This window comes from Peromyscus leucopus, chromosome 11 (genome assembly GCF_004664715.2).
Source record: "Peromyscus leucopus breed LL Stock chromosome 11, UCI_PerLeu_2.1, whole genome shotgun sequence".
Lineage (NCBI taxonomy): Eukaryota > Metazoa > Chordata > Mammalia > Rodentia > Cricetidae > Peromyscus > Peromyscus leucopus.
The window spans coordinates 68,932,082-68,958,023 of NC_051072.1; the positions used below are offsets into that span (position 1 = coordinate 68,932,082).

At 37.8% G+C, this 25,942-nt stretch overlaps 1 long non-coding RNA gene across 4 annotated transcripts in view; it reads right to left on the reverse strand.

Annotated features, from left to right (window-relative positions):
* Positions 1-4,645: 4,645 nt before the first annotated feature.
* Positions 4,646-25,942, reverse strand: part of LOC114697381 — a 94,023-nt gene continuing 72,726 nt past the window's right edge. For all 4 annotated transcript variants that reach the window (XR_005092466.1, XR_005092465.1, XR_003735165.2 and 1 more), the window contains one exon: positions 4,646-7,621. This is a non-coding gene — a long non-coding RNA (uncharacterized LOC114697381). The remainder of the gene's footprint in view (positions 7,622-25,942) is intronic.

The following is a 25,942-nucleotide window of genomic DNA, read 5'->3' on the forward strand; positions in this document are numbered from 1 at the left end:
CTATCTATCATCTATCTATCTATATCTATTATATCTATCTATCTATCTATTTATCATCTATCTATCTTATCTATCTATCATCTATCTATCTATCATCTATCTATCATCTATCTACCTATCTATCTATCATCTATCATCTATCTATCTATCATCTATCTATCTATCATCTATCTATCTATCTATCATCTATCTATCTATCTATCATCTATCTATCATCTATCATCTATCTATCATCTATCATCTATCTATCATCTATCTATCATCTATCTACCTATCTATCTATCTATCTATCTATCTATCATCTATCTATCTATCCTCCCCTCACAAGTACAAAAGCTAAGGGTTGCCCAGCTCTCATCTTCATTCTAGGCTTTGGCCTGGTTTGGGCTTTCACACATCTTGTGCTACTCTGAGTTCATATGTACAGCTGCCCTTCTGTGTTTAAATGACACTGCTCCCTTCGAGTCATATACTGCCTCTGGCTCTTACACTCTTTTTCTCCTCAATGATTCCTGAACTTTGGAGGAGGATGGGACAATGTATGTGTTCCTTTTAGAGTTGAGCATTCTACAGTCTCTTATTCTCTGCACCTTGCTCAACTCTGGTTTTCTCTGTTAATCACTATTTACTGCAAACAGAGGCTTCTCGGATTAGGGTTAGAAGATACATTGATCTATGGGTACAACAGTAAGTCATTAGAAATTGGTTTAATATGACCTATCTAACCACATGTTCTTAGCATGATAATGGTGTCAGGTCTGGATTTCATCTTATGGAGCTAAACTTAAGTCCAGTCAGAAAGTGGTTAGTTATTTCCTTTAATGTTAATGACACTATTGTATCAGTGGACTTGTCTTGTCAGGCCAATCATTACTGTAGCTAGCAAAGTTAATTTTCTCCTCTGGTAGTTTGCATTAGCCCCCTTCTGCACTATGAAAGCTACCCAGTAGGAATGGAGCTTACAGATCACTACAAGCTTGAATTTTCCATGTTCTAGGACCCAAGCATGGGGTATCAGTAGTTAGGATCTTACCCAGGAGAAATGGCAACAACCTGTACTGTCTGGGGGTCTATGGGACCTTGCTGGAACAACTCCAGAAGAGGTAACCCATTCCTGACATTGGGTTGTTTTTTTTTTTTTATTTGTTAGCCTACAGTGTCTACTACAGTGTCTATCTACTGCTGTCCATGGGACCTTGCCATTTTTAGAATTCTCTTCCTCTCCTCCTTCCTCTTCCTCTCCCTTCCTCTCTCCCTGTATGTGTATAAGCTTCTACAGTAGTATGTTTCCATGTGATTTTTTTTAGAAAGTAAACCTTCGCATTTTTGAAGTACTAAGTAAACTAGTACTTTAACCTTAGTAAAAGAGAAGAAGTATGAGTGCTCATATTTTGACGTTGTAATTCTGTTCGATATTATTCTTCTATTTCCAACATCATAGGTGCAGATTCCCAAATATGTAGACTGGATACATCTGTTAAAGTGACCTGGCACACGATGCTTTAAACACTGTTTTTTGTCTTCTATCTATTCTAAATCATTTTTCTTGTCATCTGCCCTCTCTTCGTTCATTTTCTTGTTGCTTTATTTGGGGGGAGAGAGGGGAGAGCAATGAAAGAGGTATCTAGATAGAGGGGGCCCTTATGGGGTTAGGGAGAAACCTGGTGCTAGGGAAATTCTCAGGAACCCACAAGGATGACCACAGCTAAGACTCTAAGCAACAGTGGAGAGGGTGCCTGAACTGGCCTTCCCCTGTAATCAGATCAATGACTACCCTAGTTGTCATCATAGAACCTTCATCTAGTAGCTGACAGAAGCAGATGCAGAGATCCACAGTTTTACTTTTTATTTATGAAGAAGTAGAGAGCAAACCCAGGACCTCATTCATGACAGTCGAGCATTGTGCCTCAGAGGGAAACTACCAATGCTGTACAATGACTTTTAAAAGTCAGTAAGGCTTACTCACCTTAATGATAGCAGCCATCCTTACCAAGATTATCAACTTAAAAAAATTCTCGTACTTCACTCCTTCCCCTTCCACATTTCAGGAGTACATATGTACTTGTACATAAAGTAAACATAAGCTGCATTGTTAGCACCTGAGCATGGTTCTCACTAACAACTTAGAGGCAGCTTCTCTCATAATTTCCTGAGTCCTGGAGCCTAATATAGATGCCCTCCATGCTTTCCCCCCAATATTCTTCTTTTTAATGTCTATAAATAAATGTCACCAATATCTACACTTTCATAATATTTAGAAGGACAATTAATATTTTTTACCATTAGTGAAATATGAAAAGTCTCCCTTGTTACATAAAATTCCTTGTTTGCTCTCATTTCTCTGCAGGAAGAAATAAAAACGTTAGTATAATAGTATTCAGACTGTATGTAGGGTGCTATGGGGCCCTTCTTAAGAGAAAATGGGTGAAGAGATGCACCAACAGAAAAGAAAGACATAGGAAGGGCCAGAAAGAGGCTGCTTCGAAGCCCAAACCAACCAGCACACCACAGCTTCTCTTCCTTCCAGTCTTTATTGGGAAATGACTTCAGACTTACAGAAAGCTGTCAAGCACAGTGCAGTGAAAAGATGACCCACGTTGCTTGACCACCCTTGCCTGCCTTCTGCCCTCCCCACTCCTTTCTTTTCACTTAACCAAGTTTTGGGGAGTTAAGTTTGTACAAACCATGCTTCATTATCTATAAATACATCAGTGTACATTTCCCTAGGGGAAAAAAATCATTCTTTTATATCACTGAAGTTAAAAAAAGGAAAAACCTAACATAGGTGTCCCTACATGAGAGGCCTGGCCGCCACTGTCAGTGCCACCCAGCTAAGAGCTGGGCCCCTGGCCTTTCCATCACAGGGAGACCCTCCCTGATTACAGTGGGAGATTATTGCTTCCCTACTTCCTAAACATGATAAAGTTTCATTCTAAAGTAAAAATTTCAGTGACAATGGGTATTATTTCTGAAAGTTTAAGTCAGACAGAAGTCATTAACTTAGATTATCTTGTGGAGGAAGAGACAAACTTCCTGAAGTACACACAGTCCTTCTGGTCTTAGAAGCGAAGTTGATGTTACCCACCATCATACTTTCCACTTTGCTATTCCACTGTTACATACAGCACACATTTTCAGTAACAGTGCTATAGAAATCAACCCAATATTCAAAACTGTTTGCTCCAAAAAAAAAAAAAAACCACCCAACAAATAATAATTTGTCTTCTTGTATAGAACACTCTCCTAGACACTCGTAACTAGAATACTCACCATTTGCTTTTCTCAATTAAGTTTTTTTTTAAAGAACAAATGAACAAAAAGTCCTCAGCAACCACGGATAATAATCAATATCAAAGAGATTGCCACAAGCTTTACAGGTAAGCAAGTGCTTAAGGCATTCAGCACAGAAGCTCACTCCCCCCCCCCCCCCCCCCCCCCCCACCCTCCGCTCCGTGCTCATTCCTTAATATATAATCCAGGTGGCTGCATTTCATCAATGAGGGTTAAAGGTCTTCTCACCAAAATATATAGCTAAATTCTAGGACTTACAGTTTGCCCACAGCAAACTCAGTATGTTTTTACTATGCATTTGATAAGGTCTTAAGTTTCTTAATCTACTAAACTAGTCTTTTTCTGAAAGCATTAAGCATTCTTCAAACTCTCAAAAGTATAGTTTCCAATAGCCATATTGAGGGCTCGTGGGTAGCTGACTTTTGCCCCGAGTGTCTGTTTTTCATTAATCACTTGGTTTCGGGAGGTTGGGGTTTTTTAGATTTTTTGAGACGCTTCTAAACTGCAGATTCAAAGCATTTGTCAGCATACTGAATAGTAAACGTTCACAAGACACAATAATGAGGCGTCTCATTATATAAGAAATCAACAACAAATGCTGGTGAGGACTCCAGACGAAAGGATCATTTGCTGCTGGGGAAACGACTCAGTTGATAAAGGGCCTGTCCCGTAAGTACAAACAACTTTGTCAGCACCATGGCCTGAATTTGGATCCTCAGCTACCAACAGAAAAGCCTGACACAACCTGGCACTAGGAGGACTCCAGGCAGGAAGATCCCTGAAGCTCACTGGCCAGCCAGCCTAACAAAATCAATGAGCTCCATCGCTGCAGACCGGACGGCAGGGGAATGACACACAGACACAGCATAAAAAGCTGGGATCCGGTGGGCCGTGTACTCTGCGGCAGACACTCCAGCAGCAGGGAGGAAAGAGCGGGTTGGCTAATCTAGGTAGGAGGTCTCTGGGGGGCAAGCAATTTCAGGTCGCAGACATCCAGGAGCTAAAGATCGACCGTTTATAAACATCTGTACTCTGACCAGGGAAAGACTACACCAATGCTCTGAGACTGACGGGGGGAAGACATGGCCATTCCCATGAATCTGAGACTTTGGGGTCCTTGATATTGTCTTCCTGCTTTTGTCAATGATACACATTCACTCACTCAAAACTTCACCACACTCCGTGTTCAGAAAGGGACTCTGATTTAAAAAAAAAAAAAAAAAGCAGAAAACGCTTGAGGAAGACTCTTATGTGGACCTCTGACCTACACACACACACACACACACACACACACACACACACCACACACGCACACACACACACACACGCGCGCGCGCACACGCGCGCGCACACACACACACACACACACACACACGTTGGGGGCGTTATATATTATTGTTAGGAATGTAAATTAGAGTAGCCGTTATGGAAATCAGTATCAAGTTTCCTCAGAAAAACTGACGACAGAAGAGCTGTTTGATCCGCTATACCACTCCATGGTAGATACTGGATGGAAACTCGACGTTCCACCAAGATGCCCGCATGCTTGTGTTTGTTGTGGCACTGTTTACAAGAGACGAGCCAAGGGATCGGTCTAAATCAATACATAAATCAGTAAAGACAATGCAGCTACACACAATGGAATTTTATTCTACCATAAATAAGAATAGAGTTATAGAAAGTGGATAGGACTAGAGACCATCATGTTAAGTGAAATAAGCCAGACTCTGAAAAACAAACATTATGGTTTTTTAAATGTCCAAACTATATTTTTTAACATAAAATAGTTGAAGAGAGAAAGAGGATCAGTAAGAGGGAGCAGACGAATAAGTGGAGGTCACTGAGGGAGACAAGAACATGGCACATATGTACTAAAATGTCATCATGAAACCTATTCTTTTGTACAATTAATATGCACAAATAAAAATAGTAAAAAGTAACAATTAATTCTTCTAACACATAGTATTTTCCTTAAAGATAAAATATGTACATTGAATTGAAACATTTTAACTGTCTTCGGTGCCTAACCTGCTTTAAAGTTATTAAAAGTTATTAATCTGCTTAAAAGAAATTCTAGAGTGTCGTACCAATGATAGATCACATTGGCCAATTCACTTCCCAAGGTTCTCCCCATAGATACAGCAATATATATCTGATTGTAAGTAAAACACACTCTTCAGGGGGAAATATTATATAAATATTGTAGTTGTTTGTTATTTTCATTGTAGTGTTAGTTGTCTTTAACATTAGATTGGTTTTGAAATTTAATTAAATTGAAATTTTATGTGTCTTTTAATACACAAAACAAACTTATATTCGACAGCTATAATGAAATGATTTGCTGTTCTTGAATTCTAGTCATGTCCATGAATTAAATAGTGTCATGAATGTTTTGGAAGTAGCTAACTGCCTCCTGATTGTATTTAAGGCCAGACCCACTAGAAAAAATACATGCTTGGTACTGTTAACCTGACCAAGAGCCTACAGTTAGGGAGCCCACAGGCTCCAGGGGTGAACTAACTAATGTTATTCTAGCAAAGGGACACAGTTTCAAACCACCCTCTAAATTTGCATCTCCATACCCACATATTAGTGCACCTCTCGACCTGTCAGAGATGTTTCTTTGTGCAGTGTTTGATGACCAACACAGAAACTGGTCAAAGTGGGGAGAATAAATATCGGTGTGGCGGCCGGCCACAAGCGGGGCATCTGCACCACAACCCTGCCTCGAGGCTCCAGGACCGTCAGAGAAGAGGCAGCAGAACTAAGGAAACTGGGAAGTAGGAGTGAAATCTGGAAAGAGTTGGGGGAGGAGTGTGAGTGAATATGATCAAAATATGTTCTATGAAATTCTGTTGATAAAATATTTTTAAAAAATTAGATTGTATAAGATAAAATATGTTACAGTGTTTAGTCTTTTAACACCCAAAACAAACTTATATTCCACAAATATAATGAAATATTATTCACGGTTCTTGAAGTCTAGATCTGCTCTGCTCAATATGGTATTCAGTAGACACATAAGGCAACTGAGTGCTTATAATGTATCTGGTTCAAATTGGAGCTTCTCACAAGACTGTGATATACACGGTATTTCAAAGTTTAAAATAAAAAAGCACAAAGTATTTATGTTGAAATTCATGTTAAGAGAATATTCTTATATATTGGGCTAGATAAAAATATATCATTAAAATTTATCTCACCTGTTTCACTCTCCTTTTATAAAACAGATTCCAGAATGTTTCTAACTATAGAGGTGGCTCACGTTTGTCATTTGTGTTTTACTTCTGTTGGAGACTAACACAGACAGCAGTCACAGTGGTGAGGCCAGTCTCTAGCACAAGAGGAAACCTAGACCAATTCAGCCTGTAACGAGTAAAGTATTGACTCTGACACATGAATGTTGCCTTAAATGTCAGGGTATCATTTAACATAGCCAATGTTCATAGATTTTTCTTTTACCTAACTTCTATAAACTATACTGAATATTATTATCAACATTTTAGTATCTATGGAAAATGTTTACTTATATTAAATTCACACTATTTAGAACAGAAACCATTATACTACTATGGGAAACCAGTGCATGGTACATGGTGTTGCTATGTGTCTCAGAGAAGGCATCCCGTTGGGTAGGATACATTTGCACCCAGAGTAGGATTCCAAGACTATGTCACCTGCCAAAACAAGGGTGAATAAATTTGCAAGTAACCTCTTAGAAATCAGAAGTACACAGAGTCTGAACATCATCTAAATGGGCCTCACTCTGCATCACAGGCCTTTGGGAACTCATAAAAACACAAAGATCATAAAGTTTACTTTGCTCTGAATGATAAAATAAATCTATGTGAACTCATGATTTCCTCACCACACAAACTTACAAAAGTGGGTGAGCCACTCAATCAACTGCCCATTCTTATGAACTGGCTGACACATCCCCTTTTATATTCTCAGCCCTCATACTTCATGCAAGCACCACTACATAGTGGTGCCCTGGTCTCACCTGTCTATCAACCTTAATTCCTGCTCCACATGTAGCAAACCAGTCATTAAAGTCCCAATTCATCTATCCCATAAATATCTCAAAGTCTCTCTATTCCTACCATCTACCCTAATTCAAGTTCTTTTCATCTCTCACCTATGGGCCTAATTTGTATCAATGTCTCCAGCATTATTCTGTTCACTCCATTCTCCATATTGCAACTAGAACTGTCTCATTCATCATTTACTTGCTTTCAGGATGAAGTCCAAACTTCTTAGGATGATAAAGCATTTCAAGGTGAGGACTTTTATAGAATCTTCCCTGGAATTCCATTTGTGATTAGTAGATCTAGAAGAGAACAGGAAAGAAGCAGACAAGAGATTAGACTTGATGCTAATATAGAAGACTGAAGCAAAGGATAAGTTGGATACCATGGTGCATGAAGAGCATTCTAGGAGGGCTGGCCTCAGTGCACCTGCTATAGTTCCTTTCTTCCTATGAATATGAAGAGTTTATGACTGCTGTGAAGTGACTGGTTAGATGGGTTATTGTGACCATTTGTACAGATTAAACACTATTTTGTCTACCTAAGTGCATATAATTCATACTTATCTTATACCTGAATAAAGCTTGGGAGGTGAGGACATTTGATTCCCAACTTCAGACCACGAGTTGTTCTATTAGAATTGACAGCCAATAGTATACCAAGAATGGCTGTGATGCCTTCATTACTTTATTTGTCATTCTTTATTCTGGTAAAATAATGAGGCTCTAAGCAAATACTGACTTCTTGTATCAAGATACCAGATGAATGATTGGCTCATTTTGGTTCCTGGCACCCAAAGAATAAGTAGCTGTGGGGTGCTCAGGGATGTCTATATGATATCACACTTCCAAGGCTCAGGGACTATCATGGAAGAGGAGGCAGAAAGATTTTAGGAGCCAGAGGTCAAGGATGAACAGACTGAAACAGTATCTTCTGGACATGACAGGATGCTGCTCTCATTAAGTCACAGCAGTGATGGTCACCTGCACAAGATCTGCACAAGATCAAACCAGTCACCACTCTAGTTCACAAGCCCCACTCCTTACTGAGGAGATAATGTCAGTGAAGGCTTCTGGGAAAGAGTCAGTTTTCTCTAAAGGAGCGGCTCCACACTCAGGAGTTAGGGGAGGAATAGAAGACAAATATGATCAAAATACATTATATGAAATTCTCAAATAATCAATAAAAATATTTTAAGTGATGAGTTATACATTAAATTATACTCTGTCTTTGCAGGTATCATAACACAAAATATACTAAGCATTCCCATTATGATAAGTCAGTCTGTATTCACAAGTGTAGCCTTTTCTCTTAGGTAATATCCCAAACATTTCTTACAGTCTTAAGGGCTAGATGTAGCTGCAATGTGATCATCTAAATTTACTTCTTTATTGAAAAACCCTACTTGGAAAAATATGCTTCAAAACTACAAAACACCAATACCAAACTATTCACCAACCATATTTTCCAAATGTTTATCTTCCAGTATTTTTATCAAATTACTTCTTTTGCATACTTTAGAAATAACAATAGAACAATACAATTAAATAGAAATAATCAAGTATAGAAAATTTGCTATTGCTCTTATTACTTTACTGACAATTCTATCAAAACCCTCAGCCATTGTAAAAGGCAAGCCCACACATTTTTGCAGAATTGTGTTTTGTCTGCTCTGCTGCTTTGAATACAGCAGAGGGAACAAAGTTAAGAAATTCTGTTTCCAGAGGCCTGCTGACATCACTGATTGCTGTTTTGAATAAACAAGTAAATACTTTATAGAGCTGTGTGTTAATACCAAATATCAGAGAATTAAAATGAGAAGTATCTTGTGGAAACAATGTTTTAATGACACATGGTATATTTGTTTGTCACCAAAAGTAAATAAAAGACAAATTTGCATATCCATAATTCTAGGTGATTAGCATTCCAACTTGAATTTTCAGGAGATTCTGATATGGTAGTAGGAAGGGCAGTGGGCAAATTTCAATGATTTCAAAGATGTTCTTTTGTTGCAAATTAAGGTGCATTAAAACCTCCTACACACAAATGTTCATTTTCTCTCTTCTGGGATTTTAAGTTAGAAATGGATGACTTCTTCATGACAATCATGTGCATCCTGAGCTTTTTAATATTTAAGTTTAGTAAAACCCAAAACACATCTGGCCAGAACTTATTTTGAGCCATTTCTAAAATTTTACACACAGGCATATTTCAAAAGCAATTTATCCCACATGTTTCTAATTAATTTACACTTTTATCATCAAACATTTGTTCCTCAAAATTTATTTGCATATTGTCCAACATATTTATGAAGATTGCCTTCATATAGATCACCATAATACACTCTAATTTTAGACTGAAATCTCCTACCTGAAAATTACTAATTCAGTTCATGCAGAACTTACATTTGGCAAAAACACTTCCATATTCTCAACTACATTTTCTTTAGTGTAGCTGAAAGTTTTCCTGTGTCCCACCTGGCCTGCAGCCAGGACGAATCTCTCTCACCCGCCAGTCCAGCAGCAGCTCAGACCCAAATAAACACACACAGGCTAATATTATTTTTAAACTATGGCTATTGCAGGCTTCTTGTTATCTACTTTTTATATCTTAAATTAACACATTTCTATAAATCCATACTTTGCCACATGGCTTGTGGCTTACCAGTACTTTTACATCTTGCTTCTCATGGTGGCAATTGGCAGTGTCTCCTCTGCTCTGTCTGTCTCCTTCCTCTCTCTCTAGTTACGGCTCAGACCAGAGCATGTGGCCAGAGTCTTTTTGGCTTTCTTTCTCCTGGTGAGTGGTAGACTCTTTCTCTCTGGATTCCAATCTCAAACTGCTACCACACTAGGTAGCTGTTTTGAAATTACCAGACTTCTACTGTTCTATGCAGTTGACAGACTTGGTAAGTCAATTAAAATATCTTAAAAGTTGAAATTAGATAATTTTTTCCCACATTAAAAAATAAAAAACATTTCTACAAGGGAAGGAATTTGATCTCTGTTTGATAACACATTAGGGAGTCTAAAAATGGAACAATTAAATGAGAGCATAATTAATGTTGACGGGATATACCTAACATTAATTATAAATATTATTTGTTTAATCATTTTTATTTTAGCATTAAAAAGGTTGGTCAATTTAAGTGCCAAGATAAAATCTTTAGAATAATCTGTTAAAATGAATCATAGAGAAATTCAGACCCAGACAGGAGAATTTAAAGGTGAACCTAACTCAGGATTGACTTTAGAAAAACCTGTTAAAATAAATTATAGAGAGATTCAGAACCAGACAGAAGAATTTAAAGGTGAAATTATTTCAGAACTGAATTATATGGTTACAGAGAGACAGTCTGTTTTCAAACAACCAAACTTAATCTATCCAGTAACCTCACAGGAACTACCTGCTTAAGATAGTTCCACTCCAGTGGAAATGTTAGACTTAAGGAGATTTAAAGAAGTATAGTCATGCATTCTCCATTTGTAAAGAAGATGTTAAACTCGTGGTCAACTTGTAATAGAATTATCCCTCAGGCCTAGAAAGAGTTAATTACAGCTGTCCTGGAGGCCAGTCCACAGTTAAAATGGAGAATGTGGTTTAAAGAAGAGGCTAAAACAATAGAACAACGATGTAGGACTAGAGGTGTGGAAATTTTCCAGGACCAGCTTCTTGAAGAAGGCAATTACACTAATATATAAAGATAATTTTTATATGATAATCAAATCTTAATTCTATGCTACATGGCAGCCATGAATGCATGGGACAGAATTGAGGAAGCAGGGAAGAAAATTGAATCATTTACAAAAGTTATGCAAGGCCCAAAAGAATCCTTCACAGATTTCTTACAAAGGCTGTTTCAGCAGTAAATAGAATGATACCAAATTCAGAAGCTAGACAGATAATAATTGAATCTTTGACTTTTGAGAATGTGAATACAGCATGCAAAAGAATAATCAGGCCATTAAAGGCAAGATCAGCACCCTCGGAGGACTGCATCAGGGACACAATTAATATTCAGTCTCATGACCATAGTGATGTGTGGATAGGAGAGATGATTTCAAAAGCTCTGGGGAAAAATAATGTCAGATGTTTTGGTTGTGGTAAACAAGGTCATTTGAAAAGGAAGTGTAACAGGGCTTTCTTAGAAAGAATGTTTATTCAAGGAACAATGGCAACAGAATGCCCCTCCCTTCTGGATTATGCTGAAGGTGTGGTAAGGGTAAACATTGAACCAACAAATGTAGATCAGTAAGGAACAGACGAGGTAATCCTTTGCCTCTGTCCTTGGAAAACTCCCAGAGGGGCCTCATGCAGACCCCACAGCAAATTCATTTCAGATTGTTCCTGCCATCATAGAAGAAACCCCTTCTCAGAGCAATCAAATAAGCAAGTGCCTATTGGAATAAACCAGGCTGCTCAGGGTAATAGAACAGCTGTAGCATATAGAACAGGAAATTCAGGAAAAACCATAAAGCAAATTTTTTGGCAAACTTCTATAAATGAACAAAAACCAAAATTAAACATATGAATAAATGACATTCTCTTGGAAGATTTGCTAGACAAGGGTGTGGATGTTACAATAATTGCACCAGAATTTTGCCATCCAAATTGGCCTCTTCAGGAGGTAAATGTTCAGCTATTAGGGATTGGAATATTATCTCAAGTGAGACAGAGCAAAAGATGGCTTGAATGTATAGGGCCAGAAGGACAGAGAGAAAAATTAAAGCCATATGTGGCTAATATAGCTATGAATTTATGGGGTCATGATCTATTACAACAACAGAATACTCAGATTAACATTCCTTCAACCTTCAGAAACAAACCATAAACTAATACATGTTTCTGAGAGAAATATTAGGAGGTATTATTATAAAGAGCAGTCACCAGCCATCCAGATTGTACAAGAACAGGGGGCACAACAATTGCTGATCTTTCAAAGACACCAACAGCTCTACCTTTAAAATGGTAAACAGACAAGTCTATATGTATGGGTCCAGCAATGGCCTTTAACAACAGAGAAACTTCAGGATTTTGAAGAGCTGGCACAAGAGCAATTAAATGCTCATCATATTGAAGAATCAACCTCCCTTGGAATTCTCCTGTATTTGTTATTAAAAAGAAATCTGGTAAATGGAGAATGATAACAGACCTAAGAGCAATTAACAAAGTAATTCAGCCAATGGGCTCTCTACAATCTGGAATTCCTTTGCCTACTCTGCTACCTAAAGGATGGCCTCTATGTCTTTCTAGAGGCTGTTCTGTTCTCTGACCCCAGATAAGTTTATTAGGGTGCACAACATATTGGGGGACACATACTTTAGCATTCTTTTTACTCTGTGCCCCCAGATAAAACCATTCATGGAGCTGAATGATATATGTCACCACCATCTGAGTAGTAATTCCAAAGCTGGTATGTGGAAACTATTGGCTCAAGCATTTTAAGAGGTGTTGTCAGTAGAAAGTAAGTGTCATTGACAAATAAGTGAAAACTGTTGAGTTAAAACTAAACAGATCTCTTTATTGTAAAACTTGTCTGTACTTTTATGTGGATAATGGATATTCAAGAAATAAATATGAGAACAGCATTTCTCAAACTTATTTGACAATGGGACTCTTAATAAACCTTTTGTAGGACATTAATACTATGCAAAAAAACTTGAAAATCATCTCTGTCATATTTCAGACAACTAAGGTGATGATTTATTACCATCCGCTTGACTCTGTTACTTCAATGTGACTACCTAGCAAATGTTTTCAAGATGGAAGTCCAGATTTTTTTAAGGCGCATGTAAGAAAGAATTACTAATAACGCTACTTCAACAAAGTAATTAAGAGGGCTAGATGTAGCCCCCACGCATTTTCAAAAGGAAAGATTTTGGTGAAAATTATCATCTACTCATTTTGAGTGGATTAAAGTATAATATATGGTCATTTCTTTTTTTCTTAAATTCCTTTTTTCCATTATTAAAAAATTTTCTACTCACTTTTCATGCTATCCACAGACTCCCCTTCTTCCCTCCTCCCACCCCAGCCCTCTTTCCCAAGCCACCCCACATCCCCACATCCCCCAAATCAAGGTCTCCCATGGGGAGTCAGCAGAGCCCAGCACACTGAGCCTAGGCAGGTATATGGTCATTTCTTGATTGTTACTACAATGCAATGTAATTCAGAATTGACTTCTACCACTGAATATATTTCAGAAAACCCCTATAAAAACATGGTGTATGATGAGCAAACACAAAGTAACTTAAATAATATTAGTTTAATCAAGACATAATCTTAACATTGATAAATATCATCAAGGGCAGTGGGTCCTGAGGCTTCTGACTGAGCCTTCTGAAGGAAAATATTTATTGATATGTTTATATAACTAAAAGATAATTCCAGATAATTCCAAATCATATAATGCAATCCAAAGACCTTGGAAAATTAATTTAGAATTACATAATGTTTATAAAATGCATGCCATCTCTTGTCTTCATTTACAAAGAAAATTGAGAACAGTCTCTGTTAAGAAATACACTGTTTAAGGAGGTAAATTACACTATGGTGTGACATACAATACAATTTGACTAAAATTCATAGATATTCTTAACAAAAGACACAGATGTAAGAAGTTACTCTTAATGATCATTAGTAAATATCTTAAGGGGTTGGAGAGATGGCTCAGTGGTTAAGAACACTGACTGCTCTTCTAAATAGACCCAGGTTCAATTCCTAGCACCTACAAGGCAGCTTAAAACTGTCTTAACTCCAGTTTCAGGGAATTTGATGCCAATGCACATAAAAATAAAAGTTTAATGAATTTTTAAAAAAACAAGTAAATGTCTTAAAATAAATGAAACGAGTTCAGAAACTAGACAATAGGCAATATGACTATGATTCCTGAAAGAAGGGAGGTGGAAGAGTTGAATCTTCAGCTGTTGCAGTTTGTTAGACTATCGAGCTATCAGTGTAGAATACAATGACCCAACAGTCAAGTGAGACCAGAAGATAAGACGTCGACACCACTGGACTATGTGGGCAGACATTACCAGACAGGAAGCTGGTGGACAGAAAGCTCTGAAGATCTACAGAGATGCTCTTATCTTTAGCTGACTTTTTTTCTTTCATCAGAATATTTTTTTTTAATTCACTCATATTGCTGCATGTCACAAAAGGATACTCTGGGTTTTCTATTTATTGTTTGAGGATTTCATAAATATAATGCCTATTGATCAAATCCATCCCTCACTCACTTCCCTCTGCCTTTTCCCATATCTCTACCACCACTCTCCCCGCAAACCCCATGTACTCTATTTTTTACTCATCTCTCATACAATACATCCCAACCACAGTTTCCCTTCCTTCCCTCCTTCCAACACTGCTCCACCTCCTGTCTCCCCCAGATCTACTCCTCCTCTGCTTCCCTTCTGAAAAGAGCAGGCCTCCCAGGGATATTGAACAAAAAATGATGTAGTCTGCAGTCATTGTGCCCAGAATAATTACATTAGTTTAAAAAAAAGACATCAGAGCAGGGCGGTGGTGGCGCACGCCTTTAATCCCAGCACTTGGGAGGCAGAGGCAGGCAGATCTCTGTGAGTTCGAGGCCAGCCTGGTCTACCAAGTGTTCCAGGAAAAGGCGCAAAGCTACACAGATAAACCCTGTCTTGAAAAACCAAAAAAAAAAAAAAAAAAAAAAAAAAAAAAAAAGACATCAAGACTTGCGATATAGAACAGAACTGTGGATACACATATGATCAACTAAATCTCTTTTTTTCAAATGCATAACATCAATGTAATAGGGAAAGAATTGTCCCTTCAACAAAATAGCTAGAACTAAATATCCATCAACCTTACCCTACATTCTAGATAAATATTAGCTCAAGATGAACTGTAAACATGAAGGTAAAGGTAAAAACTATAAATCTATCTATAAGAAGTGAATGATGAAATTGAAGAAGACACTAGAAATTAGAAAGACCCCCTACATTTATGAATCTGTAGAAATAAATATCATTTAAATGCTTATAAAAAGATCACAAAACTCCATTAAAAATAAAATAGCAGAATAGTTGATTCTTCATTAGTCCATCTGACAGTCTCTTTTATCTCAATGTTTAATAAATGCTTTGAATATAAAAAAAAATTGTCCAATAGCATCAGACAACTGGGAAGTCTTCTGCAACACGGTGTCTCTCAGAGATGATAGAAAAGCTACACCATGATAGCTCAACAATATGACTGCCCGAACAAGACCGAGAAGATGACAACACAATGCTAACGTGGAAGATGGAGATCTCACAGGGCCCCATGCCTAAACAAAAAGCTATAGCTAACCAATCACTGCTGAGAGAAGGAGGATTTGTCTTTTCCAGGCAGGTGCCCCTAACTGATTATCCATACCAAGCTGTCAGCCCTAAAAACGTGTACATACAAGCAATTCTACTATGCAGACCCAGCAGGGTGTTTATATGTGTATCTACTCATCTATGTGTAACAATAATAATTTAGACGGAGGGGAAGGAGAAAGCAATTGATGTAATTATATTTTACTTATTTTAACTAAAATTTTCATACAATATATTTTGATCATCTTTTCCCCTTTCCCAACTCTTCCCAGATCCTCCCCACACCCCTATCCAACTAAATTTATGTTCTTGTTTTCTCTCTCCAATAAAAAAAAGAAAGAAAAATCAAAACAAACAAAAAGAGAAATGCCCAAATAAAACAAAAAGCCCATGCAGAAAAATAAAAGGAGTCCATTTTGTGTTGTCTGACTACTCCTGGGCGCAGGGCCTGCCTGGAGCGTGACCGATGTAACCAGCCATACTGATTTTTTTTTCCTATCCCAGTAGGCATCAGTTGTAAATAGCTTCTTGGCTGGGGTGAGACTTCATGTCCATTTGCCTTTCTCAGTGCTGGGACTCTGTCTGGTTTAAACTTGTGCAGGTCTGTGTGGGTTTTAAGTATGTTGTTACAATCTCTGAGTTCGCTTGTGCATTCATCCTGTTGTGTCTGGAAAACAGTTTCCTTGGAGTCATCCATCATCTCTGGTTCTAACAGTCTTTCTACCTCTTCTTCAGCAATAGATCTCTGGCACTGAATGAAGAGATTTGATGAAGACATTTATTTAAGACTGAGTGTTCCAAAGTCTGTCACTCTCTGAACACTGTCCAATTGTGGGTTTCTGTGTTAATTCCTACCTACTGCAAGAAGAAGCCTCTCTAGTGAAGCGCTGATCTGTGAGTGTAACAATATGTTATTAGGAGTCATTTTATTGCTATGTTCCCTCAAGAGAATGAGAGCAGTAGATTTTCCCCTAGGCCCACGACCAATCTAACCCCAGCTTTTAGCCACTTTAGTGTCAAGTGTGGATTCCATCTCATGAGTGAGCCTTAAATCTAATTTTTTTGAGTAGTTGGTTATTCTCATAACATTTGTGCTACTATTGCACCAGCGTATCTTACAAGTAGGTCACTATGTAGTTTGAATGGTTTGTAGATGATATTATTACTTCTCTCCTTCAGTATTGTGCAAAGTAGCCTACAGCACCATGAACACTCGTCAGTAGTGGAGAAGCTTCCCATTGATAATCAGCTTTATTTCCCCATGCTCAATAACTAAATGAGTGGAGCCTTCTGGAATGGGACCTTACTATCAGGTTGAGGAGAGTAACCAATAGTCTTGTCAATAACACCATAACCAAGGTAACTCTTAAAAAGGAAAGCATTTAATTGAGGACTTGCCAACAGTTTTAGAGTATTAGTTCATGATTAACATGGTGGGAAATAGACAGGCATAGTGCTAGAGCAGTAGCTGAGAACTTTACATCTTGATCTGTATGCAGAAGGCAGAGAAAGAGAGAAAGACTGGGCCTGGTGTGGGCTTTTGAAACATCAAAGGCCACCCCTAGAGACACACTTCCTCTAACAAGGCCACACCTCCCAATTCTTCCCAAACAGAGTCACTTAGTGGTGACTAAGCATTCAAATATATGATCCATTCAAACCACCACAGGGGGTCTGTGGGACTCTGTTGGTCAACAACTCAACAAGATGAAACTCACTCCTGTTACAGAAGCTGGACTTGATGGCATACAATGGCTTGCTGGGCCATTGCTTCCAGTGTGTGATGACTTCACAGAGGTTCATTCGCTGCATGTACATATTTTAGAAAGTTTCCATAGTAATAGATTTACACATGCTTTCTCAGAAGACCTCTACTGTTAGTTGTCCCTCCCGTATTCCCTCCTCTGCCCTGCTCTCCTGTTATTCTCTCCAGTTAATCTTCCTAGTCTAGTTTCTCCTTTATCTCTTTATAACAATATATTCTCTTGTCCCTATTCTTCTCCCTGATGGTTCCTAACTATGTATCTAACATTTGTGCTTGTTCAGATTTAAGCCCACATATCAAAAGCTTAAACACTAACTTCCACATATAAGAGAAAATTTGGAATATTTGGGGGGAGGAGTCCAGATTACGTCACTCATGATGATTGTTTCTACTTCCATCCATTTAGCTGTGACCTTCATAATTTCATTTTTCTTACTACATGAATGATATTCCATTATATGAATGTAACACATTTTCAATATCCATTCACCAGTTAGTGGACAGCTAAGTTATTTCCAGTGTCTGGCTATTATGAATACAAAGCAATGAACATGAATGAACAAGTATTTCTATGGCAGAATATAGAGTCGTGTGGGTATACTCCCAAGAATGGTGTAGGTATAGCTAGATCTTGACGTACATCGATGTTCAGCCTTTTGAAGAACCTTCACACTGTTTTCCATAGTGGCTGTACCGTTTGCCCCCTCCCATCAGCAATGAGTAAGTGTTCCCCTGTTCCCACATCTTTACCAGCATATGCAGCTATTCTGACTGGGGTAGGAGGAAATCTCAAGGTGGTGAGGGCTTTCGTTTGGTTTATTTTTCTTTTATCCTTATTTCTTTTAATTTTTGAGATTATAATACATCATTTCCTCCTTCCTTTTCCTCCCTCCAAACCCTCTCATATTCATAAGTATATAAATATAACCTGCTCAATCTGTATATTGCTACTTGCATGTGTGTTTTTATGGTTGACCATTTGGTATTAACCAATCGCTGAGCTTTTCCTGGGGAAGACTGTTTCTCCCACTCTCAACATCCTTAGTTACCTGTAGTTCTTTGTGTAGTAGTTTTAGTTTGCATTTCCCTGAGAGCTATAGATGTTCAACATTTTTAACATTCCACAGCCTTTTGTGTTTCTTTAGGTAACTCTATTTAGTCCTATATCCCATTTTAATTGGGTTATTTATTTCTTAATGTTCACAATGGTTTTGGTTGCTGTTGTTGTTTTTAGTTTCTAGATACTAATCCATATCAGATATATAATCTGTAAAGATATTTTCCTAGTCTATAGGCTTCCTCTTTGTTCAAATGGTATCCTTTGCTATACAGACACATTGAATCCTCATGAGGTCCCATTTATTAATTGTTGATCTTAATGCACATGCTACTGGTGTCCTGTTCAGAAAGTCCTTTTCTATATTCAAGCCTATTCCACATTTTCTCTTCTATAAGATTCAAGGTATCTGCTTCATGTTGAGGTTCTTGATACATTTGGAATTGAGTTTTGTGCCAGGTGATAAATATATGTCTATTTTCATTCTTTATATGTAGCTATCTGGTTTGACTCATACCATTTACCCTTTAAATTTTTCTTCAAAAATGATATAATTTGTATAAGAAAACTTGAATAGCATTCTTCACAAAAAAAAATCTTAAAATGCATAAAAGAGCATGAAATACACCCCCAAACAACCAAAACAATTCCCAATAAAAGTGAGCGAAGAGAGGGGCATCACAATAGCTGATTTTCAGTAGACGTTGAAGTAATTGAAGTCCCATTTCCTAGGAATAGACACAGGAAGGCAGAAAGACCCAACAGAACTGCATGGTGATTGTAAATCAAATGAGATACTAGTCTCCTAGAGTTTCCCACATCCCACAGGAAAACCTGGACAACGTCTCCACAGTTCATTATAAGTTTAGGTTTCAGGAAAACTTCCATATAATTAACAGCATGAAAGTGGGAGAATGAGTGGCTTTACCAGCTTAAAACTTGTGGGTGAGATGAAGGAGGAGACAGTAGCAACTGGTGCTAACAACTAACTGTAAAAACAAAAGGCTGTGGCTGCTACAACTGTGGAAACACAGAACCAGGAGGACCCACCACCCCACCCAAAAATTAGCAGAGCTCCAGAGAAATGTCAGACCCCAAAGTGATATTCAAATTTCAGCCATCTGGGCAGAATAGGGATTCAAAATAAAATATGTGTACAAAAAAAAACAAAGAAAAGTATTTTCCTAAACATCACAGGGTATAGAGTCAGTCAGCTATTGATTCTTCAAAACGAGGACATTATCAAAAAAATAAGGGACTGGGTCCTATTTGTTTTAAATGAATTATGCTAAGTTAATTTCAGATCATATAATATTGACTATACATAAGCTACCTGCTCATGAAACTTTGAGTACTTGTTACTCAGTAAACAGCAGAGCGTGGTTCTTTAAGATGACCTCTGTAGAAATATTACTAGATAATTATCACATATATTCACTAGGTCTCCCAAACTCATTTGCAAATAATGAACTACAAGTCAAAATAATTGGCAATATCAGACAACAAAAACTCATTCATTATGTAGTTATGTAAATGAATACAATAGAATTACTACCAGAATCATGAGGTTTATGTTTCTCAGACATTAACAAAAAGAGTCTCAAAAGAGTGTGTGTGTGTCTGTGTGTATATGTGTGTGTATGTATGTGTGTGTGTCTGTGTGTCTGTGTGTGTGTGTTGTGTGTCTGTGTGTGTGTGTCTGTGTGTGTGTCTGTGTGTGTCTGTGTGTGTCTGTGTCTGTGTTGTTCTGTGTTGTTGTGTTGTGTCTGTGTTGTGTGTGTTTTGTCTGTGTGTGTCTGTGTGTGTGTGTCTGTGTGTGTGTCTGTGTCGTGTGTGTGCTGTGTCTGTGTGTTTGTCTGTGTTTTTGTGTTGTGTTGTGTGTCTGTGTCTGTGTGTCTGTGTGTCTGTGTTGTGTGTCTGTGTGTGTGTGTGTGTGTGTGTCTGTGTGTGTGTCTGTGTGTGTGTGTGTGTCTGTGTGTGTGTGTGTCTGTGTGTGTGTCTGTGTGTGTGTGTGTGTCTGTGTGTGTGTGTGTTGTGTGTGTCTGTGTGTGTGTTGTGTCTGTGTGTCTGTGTGTCTGTGTCTGTGTGTGTTGTGTGTGTGTGTGTGTGTGTGTCTGTGTGTGTGTCTGTGTCTGTGTGTCTGTGTGTGTCTGTGTCTGTGTGTGTGTGTGTCTGTGTCTGTGTGTGTGTGTCTGTGTGTCTGTGTCTGTGTGTCTGTGTCTGTGTGTGTGTGTCTGTGTGTGTCTGTGTCTGTGTGTGTGTGTGTTGTGTGTGTGTGTGTGTGTGTTGTGTGTGTGTGTGTGTGTGGGTCTGGAACACTCTTCCAGGGATAAACACACCTTCGGAACTGTCATCTGACAGGATCTGTCCCTGAATGGCTGCCCCCCCCCCCCCCCCCCGTCCCTACTGCAATATGTATGTAAATAAATGCAACTGTGTGAGTGCCTAAGCATTCTCCTAATACCTTACAGCTTTGCTTTAATCTGGGGAAAGGTTCCCAGAATGAAATGAAACTTAAGTCCTTGCTCTCAACTCCTAACACTGATGACTTGCCATCACACTTAGAACAAGATCCCAGGACTTTACTGTGGCTTATCAACCTTTTCTTGATCTGCCTCTAATTCTTAGCTGCATTTCCTGACACTTTCTCTTCCACCCATTAAGGTCTTGCTGAGCCCTGAACAAACCAAACATAAATCTTTGTGATTGGTTAATCCTACTGCTAGGTATACACTGCCTGAAAGCTCATGTCTTATTCCCTTTGTTCAGACATCTGCTTAAAATAGTATAATCTGTTACTCTCTATCCTCTTAATCCAATTTGTCATAACAAACCAAATGTGTATTTCTTTATCTGCTGTAAGGTAGTGTACAGAGAATATTCCTTCCCTACAGTCCAAACCATGCACTCAGTAAGGTCACATTAAGTACATATTCCATTAGATTAACTCATGGGGAGGATTTGGTTATTCAAGGGAAATCCTACTGCCCTGGAATGAGGAAGAAAAGTACCAGTGAAGGTTTTGGGAGACTTCTGAACCTAGGGGATGGAAATAAATGGGAAAAAATGGATATAACAGACAAGAGAATACCGCCAGCAGCAACACCATTCAAGTATTCAGAACCAAGAATCATCTCCTTCATCAGGAAGCCTAAGGGCTTCCAGTTTGATCTGCTTCCTTTTCCTCTCTTCCCTGCTTGGAAGGTGTCTTTGTGTCACAATGAGCATCTTCAATTTCTATCCTTGAATTTCACTGAAAAAACAATCTCAACAACATCAACTAAAGTACATTTGCTAAAATTCTTCAGCCTGATGCTACACACACACACACACACACACACACACACACACACATCAATCAATCAATCAGTCAAATAATTAATCAACAGTAAAAGAAATGTAATAAAAATTTTAAAGATAATGGACATACTTTTACATTATTAAGGCTTATTCAACTACAAGATGACTTACAACATACAAGGTGGGTTTTTTTAATCTTAATAATTTATTAAATGCATTGCATTGTTTTAACAACTGTGCTTAAATTAGTTCAGTTGCACACATAAATACAAAATGAATAAAAACAATATAAATTAATTTTGTGAATTAAAAAATTAAAAAAAAAATTAAATCTGCCAAACATGGTAAGGTAAATTTCACGTCTAATCACCATTTTGGTTACTCAACACATATAATTCAAAGACTTCTCCCATTGCTCCGTCCAGATGCATAACTCAGACTGACCCAAAGAAGAAAACAGTTCAACTGTGCCACCCACATTTTACTTTTCCAAGGTACTTCATCACTTTTGGGGTTTTTTTTTTAACATCTCATCCTTCATGCATCTTCCACAGGTTCCTAGGGAGCATTCTATGCCTATGTTCATTTCTCTAAGGCTTTTCCTCATCAGACTGGAGCTTCATATAATTGACTTGTCTCCAAGTTCCATCCACTTGCTAAGAAACCATTGCGTGTCCCATATTCTATTCTGTCAATTTCTTTGTCTTAAATAACTATTCTGATGAAATCAATATTCCAACAAAATACTTCACTATACTTCCTAGATCATAATTTGTACTTAACAGTTAATCAATAGATAACTGTGTATGTGCCTGGGTGTTCTGCCTGTGTGTGTCTGTAACACCACATGCATACCTGGATCCCATGGACACCAGAAGAGGGTGGCTGGAACTGGTATCACAGAGAATTTTGAGCTGCCATGTGTGTGCTAGGAATTGAACCTGGGTCCTCTGGAAAAGCACTCTCTAGCCCCAAAATGGACAGCTTTTTAACTCACAGGAATTAAAAGGGATATGTTGGCTCACTAGAAGAAATATTTATGAGTAGCTCATTTCTGGAAATCCCTAAATTATTTCATAGAGTAAATAATAGTCTGTATATGGAGAGCCCATTCACGGGAAAAAATGGATCTCAATGAACATTCATGGTATTGCAAAATCTCAGTGTAGGGAAAATCCACATGCATATGTTTTCTTAGGCCAAGACCTGTATCTTATGCATCTTCTACAGCACCTAGTACAATACCTTGCACAGGGTTAATTCTCAAAAAATAGGTGTTGAATATACGAACACTTGAAAGTGGGTCTAAAGCGTTAATCTTCTTTATATCTTATACTATTTCTGCTTTCCAATTCCTACATTCACATACCATCTCCATTGTTGCTTGTACAGCAAACATTAGTGGTTCAAAGGATTGAAGTGCTTGCATCAATGCAAAAGGATAACAATGTGTCTTTCCTCAACCTTCACCAAAGCTGGGCCCTGACATAAATTTATAGAAGTTTAACAAGTATACAATGTCACAACTGTTTAAATCTGTATATATTAATACCATAACATATTTACCAAAATTTATCAATTTTGGTTAACCACCTAATTTGGTTTAGGACAAATGTACATCTCTCTAAATCATTACCATTCTGAAATCACTTGTAACCATGAAAGGTATTTTCAGAACAAACATTTAGAGAAAAAAAGTAATAGCAGAAAACTATTTTTGCATTTCTATCAACTCAAGGCACATATGATAGCACACTACTTTATCTCAGTACTTGGGAGTTTGAGTAGAAGTTGAGGTAGGACCCCAAGTTCAAAACCAGCCTAGTCTACATAGTGAGTTCCAAGCAAGCCAGATACTTATACAACAGTGTTCATTAGTATTCTCATAATAACATAAATGCATAATCAACCCAAATGCCTTCCAACAGACAAGTTGATAACTTAAATGTACCATGTATACACAATGCAATGTGGATAACAAAAAGGAAGAAAAATCTGATACATACTATAAAACGCATACTTAAAAACACTAATACACTGAGTGAAATAAGTCAGATGCAGGAGAATAAGTATTCTATGATTCCATACACATGAGTTTGGAGAGTCAAATCCATAGGATAGAAAGCAGGACAATGTCACTGGAGTAGGGACAAAGTTTCTTTTGAGGGGTATTGAAGATTCCTGGAGGTGACTGGTGGTGGGCTGCGCAGTGAGCATACAAATACCACTGAATTGTATGTCTGAAGGTGGTCAAATGTCATATATCTCAGCACGATAAAAAGGAACTAACAAACGGTTTTGTTTTAATATTTACTAATTTGGTGTTAACATCATAAAAGTGGCATTATTACTGACATAATATGATATGAAAGGTACCCAGCAATACAAAAGAAAATGAAAATCTCGAATTATCATACTAAAAATAAAACTGTTTCCCTTTTCCCTTTCATGTGCTCTTTATGATGTGTTGAAAGCATCATGACCCTGTTATCTATAATGGAAGGAAAGATAGCTACTAATATGCCTAGACCGAGGATTAAGAGGAAGCTGCTGTATACACAGACTTTTCTGTGATCCGTGACCAAGGACCCAGTTCTTTCTTTTCTAAGCTACAAGCTGTACTAAATTCAGCTAACCAAGAATAAAATACCTAAATAACTCTCAGATGCATGCATAGACTTCACATCTTTGTTGAAATCTCCAATCTTATATTTCCCATAGATTTGAATCACCTTTAAAATATAATTTATTAAGATTCTAAACTCATAATGTGTTTATCTTTTCTGTGTATTATTCCTGTGACTGTTTGTGTCTGACACTACTCATACAGATAAAAACACACAAGTCATTTTAGGGATTAATAGAAAAACAGAGGTCTGCATGGAACATTTCCCTCACTGAATATTATCATGTTGGCATGGTTTGCCTATTTCTGATTTACTACAAAATAAAATGAGCTGATTTCTACTCATAACTTTCTCTAGAAAGTACATTGCCAATAATGCACACATTCTGCATAACAGAGGAAATTCACCTCTTAAAAGTGCTATAGAAAATAGCCCTGAAAGACTGTGCAACACACTAAATAAAAATAAAAATAAATTTAAAAAAGATATGGCTGTGTAAAATTAGCATACTACATAAGTTATGCCAAATATTACTTTAAATATTACTACTTATTTAATTCCAGCATTCTAGAGACAGAGGCAGGCAGAACTCTGTGAGTTCAAGGCCAGCCTGTTCTACAGAGTTCCAGGACAACCAGGGCTACACAGAGAAACCATGTCTTCAAAAACATTAAATGTAAAAATTTTTTTTTAATCCCAAGATTTACATAGGTCACAAGAATTGTTATTTGGTCTTTTCCTAAGTTAAGACCAAAATGAATTAATTAGATAAGAACTAATTAGCAAAAACCTGTATACAAATATATTGACTTAACCACTAACCCAACTATATTTTTAAAATCCAGTGTTTAGTCTCAAAGTCACATTTTGGGCTGGCAGACGTATAGATTGGCATTTTTCTGGAAAGCTACCTGGGATCCGAATTGTTACTGTTCTTAATTTTTGTCTGTTTGTTGTTTTGTTTTGTTGAGTCAGGTTCTCACTATATAACTCTGGCTGGGCCTGGAACTTGCTGTGTAGACCAGGCTGGCCTCAGACTCACAGTGATTCTCCTGCCTCTGCCTCCCAAAATTAAGCTAGTATTAAAGGTGTGCACCACCACTCCTGGCTTAATTCTTGTTTAGTTTTTATTGATAAGGTAAACTTAATTCTACAACCAAATTAGACTTATAAATGACTAAGGAAAACTTGGAACCCAAAGAACACCATGAGAACACAAAGTCTGGAGGACACTGAGCAGATGTGATGGAAGTGCTCCTGAGCTACAGACAGAAAAGTGTGACGGTCAAGATGCATGTGTGTCAAACCTGTTAGGTTGTCCAGTCAGCACCGAAGGCCTCCTTGCTGCTCTAAACACTTGCAGATGTCTACAATGCTCATGTCATTTTTTACCTTCCTAAAGACCACAAGCTTGCCATCCAAGCACTCAGCCTCAGCAGAGAAGAGAAAACCTGGCAGCCATTTTTGCTTGGTCCAGCATTTGCCACGAACAAGATGCCAGGACTGTATGCTTCAGGATGAAGTTCTCATCATCAAATTTC